This window comes from Protomyctophum bolini, assembly GCF_963924005.1.
Source record: "Protomyctophum bolini genome assembly, chromosome: 22".
NCBI lineage: Eukaryota > Metazoa > Chordata > Actinopteri > Myctophiformes > Myctophidae > Protomyctophum > Protomyctophum bolini.
The window spans coordinates 7500733-7505997 of NC_137883.1; positions in this window are offsets into that span (position 1 = coordinate 7500733).

Sequence of the window (5265 nt, forward strand, 5' to 3'; positions counted from 1 at the left end):
AATTATATCATATTTTTAATAAATGCTGGCGGACTATCTGTTAATATCGGAATACTGATATATCATTGATTTCAGCGGTTACAATTCCAAACATGCAAGTATAATAATATGAATATATTTGTACTGCTACACAGTTGCAGGCGGGCATGTTTATGTATACTTTGACATGCAACAATTTTCTACAAGAATAGAACGCTGTATGTACAAACTCACAACCCCTTCCTATAGCCTTCTTATACTGTATCAGCCAGGGAGTGCACCTTATCGGCTAAATCTATCCTAAATAAGCAAGAAAAACATTTCCCAAGTGGATTAAACAGTGGGGGACTAATGGTTGGAGAAATAGTCAGCGGATATTAATACAATCTGGGAATAAATCTCTTACCAATAATTTTCTTCACCAATGTGTTTGTAAAGGTGTCTAACATATCCCACATTGGTTTCTATTCAACCAACCTAGGGAAATTTTTGACAGCTGATGAAAGTTGGGGTACCATCAACAACAATATATGGCAAAATGTTATACATTTCATTATACTTTAAAGTAACATGTGGCATGTCAAACTAGGGGGTTTTCATGATTCTGAATCCATTCCAAGCATTACTTTTGCACGAATTCGGCCATAGCCACTTGCCCCAAATGTGCTGACCTCATCAGCGTCACATTTTTGATGATGGCTATGGCCGTTTTTGGCCCACGCAAATCTTGACTGAGAAAGTAAATGGGTAATGCCCTTCCATCCCTCAAAAACTACAATTGAAGTGCTTGAAGAACATTTAGATATATCTCCGTTTGAATTCAATTATACTCAGAGAGCAGATTTTGCCAAGCTTTGCCAAGGTCCTTTGGCAAAAACTTTACTCTTATTACACGCTTGCATTATGCAACCAGGTAAATTAAATACATTGCATAATCTAATCATTCTGAATTGTGGAGGCACCCTCTGGGATACAGTAAGGGATGTAGGGGGCCTGTGGGCACAACTAAAACCACCATATCAGAGAATGTGAACTTAGAGACTCCACAGACAGGGCACTGTTTAGTCTGAAAGCTAGACTCCACCATCTGCTCTACAGCTGCCTGTTAGAAGTCCTAATTAGAACAATGATAATGTTCAATGCTACATTAACATAACATCTACCAGTCAGGGAATCAGTGTACAGTGCATGGAAGAGAGTCTCAGAGCTCATGACAAAAACTCTTAATGTCAAAGCCATAAATATGTTGCCGATTAATTTTCAAAACATTTTTCAAAAACTCAAAAGAAAAAAAAAGACCAAATGGTTTTACCCAGCAAAATAATTGTGATAATCCTTTTTAATATGGGCATTTCCTATATCAATGTGCTAATCGGGCCTAATACCGATCTGATTTCATAATGCGCCTGTAGCCTGTCCAAGTATCTGTTAACTTAAATAAACAAAGCACCGCAAACTATTTAAAGTAGAATGCCAAATATGTATAAGTATAACACATCATACTGTATGAGAGCTTTATTGGACCTGCAAGCATAATCCTTGAAATGCAAGCCCTGACATGTTGTTATAACAGGAAGCTAGTTAAAGGACCACTTCACCACTTTTCAACCTATCTTCATATAATAATAGGTCCTCAATAATAATAATAATCTTGATAAAATGGCAAAAAAAATCTACTCGGTCTGTGGCTCATAGGAGGGCTGTGGGCAGTTCAGAAACCCGTCCACTAGTGAAATCACCGATGGGGAATCCAAGCTAATAGAAACTGCAGGCTTTCTAGTCCTGAAAAGTTGCAATGCGAAAATGGAAGCCATCGTTCTCACGATAATACAAATCTAAACATTTTTGTAAAAAAAAAAATCTTGTTTTAAAAAAATGTCTGCCTAACGATGATGTCACTGGTGGACGGGTTTCTGAACTGCCCACAGCCCTCCTATGAGACACAGACTGAGTAGAAAAGAATTGTGCCATTTTATCATGATTATTAGCGAGGACCTATTATATGAACATACTAGGTTGAAAAGTGGTCCTTTAAAAAGGGCATAAGACCACATGATCGTTCTTTGCAATGCCACATCTTTTATTTGAACAAGAATTTAAACAATGTCCTATCTTTAGATATCAAGTTGTTTATTGTAACTAAATCACAAGTGTGGCCGTGGTGTATATGCTTTTCTTTTTTTTTTGTAGGTTACTGTATGCCGGGAGATGAGAGCACTGTTACGGTCATGTTCTCTTTTATGACGTGATCACATAGCTGGGAATGGACTTATTCACTCACTTTTGTATTTTTCTATTCTTCCTAGTCCTAGGCAGCAGACAGGTTTGTTTTAAAGTGCACAATTTGGTATATGGCCTTTTTTATTGGGCTAAAATATTGTCTATATACACATACTGTACATTCATCAATCCACATGCTGACCGGCTGTCTGTATTTATAGGGGTTTATATCAAATGTGATGAGGTCAGCACATTTTGGTTTTTTGCCCAAGGACTGTTTTTTTTTTTGTGCAAAACCAATGCTTAGAATGTATTCAGAATCATGAAAACCCCCTAGTTTGACATGTCACATGCTACATAAAGCATAATGAAAATGTGAAAATCTTGCCTTATATAGGATGCCAACGGTATGGTTAACATATAAACTTAACCTAGTCATTCTAAGGTACAAATTCCCACGGAAGTGGAGCCGGTCCCACGCTCATACACCCTCAAATCACATAATGCCACTAATGCTTTTGTTTCGTAGATACGTTTTTGTAGATATCAGGGTATTTAAACAGATTGTTTGCCATCTTAGATTATTTGATGCACTACAACTGTACTCTATCATTTACTTTGGATAGAATTCATGCATACTTTTGTTATCTCACACCTGAATTGTCATTATAATTGTCCTAATAGTTCAATCTACGCAGTATATTTAACACACGCACTAGCCTTTATCTATTGGGGCGGCGGTGGGACAGGGGTAGAGTGGCCGGTTTGAACCTGGGCTCCCCCAGAGTTAGTGTCAAAGTGTCCTTGTGCAAGACACTGAACCCCCAATTGCTCCTGATGAGCAGGTTGGTGCCCTGCATGGTTTCCTCTGTCATCGGTGTATAAATGTATGTGTGAATGGGTGAATGTAATGCACAAGCTATGACAAATATAAATATAAATGCACCAATTATCTACTGATCCTCCTCTCATTTAGATCATTTTAAATGCTGGAAGTTCAAATAATGTTGAAAAACAGTCATTCTCATAAACAATGAATGTTATATACATGTTGGAAGTAGGTGTTTGAACAGCTAAAAACCCACAGTTCCCATACTCAAGCCAGTGAAGTCAGGGGTGGAAGAAATCCAACCTGCTCTGTAAAATCATAAAATAACACTTTTATCATCAATATACAGCTCATTTCATTTAACGGTTAACAGTAGGGATTCTTCCAGAGCATTGCAGCTGTGGGACCAATATTGGCCAGCAACTCTACATCTGAACTCAAACCCTTACATCTCCATATACAGTATGGAGCTGACTTGTTCTGGCATTCCATATGTTGATCCTTCCCCCTTCCGTCCTACCTCTTCGATGTCTCCATTTTCACTTATACCGGTCCATTTAAACTCTAGACCGGCCTGCCCCAAAGCCGCGCCCGGCAGCCGGCGGAAACTAGAGTTCTCAACAGGCCCAAAAATGAAGGAACGGCCCTACCTGGGCCCTCATCAAACCCTGTACACTCAAGACACTTCCCCCGCTGCCACCCTTAGATCTCCATATATGAAGCTGACTTTCCATGTTGATCTGACCTCATCAAAGGCTGTATACTCAATACATGCTCCATATATGGCCAGTACAGAATCCATTCCATATGTTGATCTGACCATGCCAAAGCACCAGCGCTCGCCCAGCTGTCTACAGTCACCCAGGTGGTGCTTCTCGCCCTCAGGGCGTCTTACTGGTAATAATCAAAAAAGTAACTAAAGTTTTCAAATAATTGTAATGGAGCAATATTTGGTTCTGAGATGTAGTAAAATAAAAGTAGAAGTATAAGTACAAATACCTCAACATTTTAGTTAATTGTACACCACTGCCAATATTGTACCATGTACAGTACAGCTTATACAGGTAGATCGCCTATTTTCAGTGCGACACTCCACACATATTACTGTAAGTGAAAGTTGCCCTCTCAAATGTGTACATGAGTTAAAGTACTGGAGTTCTCTTGCTTTTAAAAGCAAGAACTTTTAGTTTAGTTTTGTTTTATCATTCTAACTGTCCACAGCCCTCCTCTGAGAGTGGTGAATTATTTTTTACCATATTATAATGAGCATTAGTGATGACTAGGGTTGTCCCGATCCGACCACCTGATCGTAAATCAGGGCCGATCACGTCATTTCCCAGTGATCGGATCGTGAGCAAAAAAAAGTGACCGGGACATCCCTAGTATCAATATCATATCCATATCATGATATTAATTAGACTGGATATTGTCTGTGATTTTGGATATTGTACTATTATGATATGGCATAAACGTGTTCTATAAAAATATAAATGATCTGTATCTAGTGATGACCAATTATAGGAAGATATATTAGAAATGAGTCCTTCAAGTATTCCGTACACGACACGTGCAAGTGCATTTTCTGTTTAATATCAATGCCTTGCTATATAAAGAATTCAGACATTTCCCATCACTCAAGCTCACTATGCATCACATCAAGCCTGTACACCGGAGCTTGCACACCAGATCCACTTGCACACTCACTACACTCGAAAAAGAGCTTAACGCATCCTAGGAATAGTAGTGGAGTTTAAAAAGTAGCCAAAAATGCAATTGTACAAGTAAAAATATGTTTGTTAGTCCACCACTGCCCGCTAAAAACCAGCCCATGTCTCCCCCCGCCACCCCCTCTTCACCCCCCCCCCCCATGGCCCTCAGCCCTGACACCAGGCTTCCTTTGAAGTGCTCTTTTAAGAGCACAATTAACCCTCTCCTCCAGACATCGCATTTACTTCTCACCTTTTTAATAAGCCGCCTCATAGACCAGCGTCACACTTGTTTCTGTCTCTCTCACACATTGTCACTTGCACGCACGCACACACACACGCACACAAGCACGCACAGAGCCCCCCCTCTCTGATCCTTACACACACTCGCGCACTGTATGTGTGTCTGCGTGGGTGTGTGTGCGTGGGTGGGTGCTGGTTGACTCAGTGCTTTGATACCAGGTGAATCAGGAGTGACTAGCGCTGAAGCAAGCTGGACCATCTTAATTGGTGCTCTGCTCGCCATGTGAC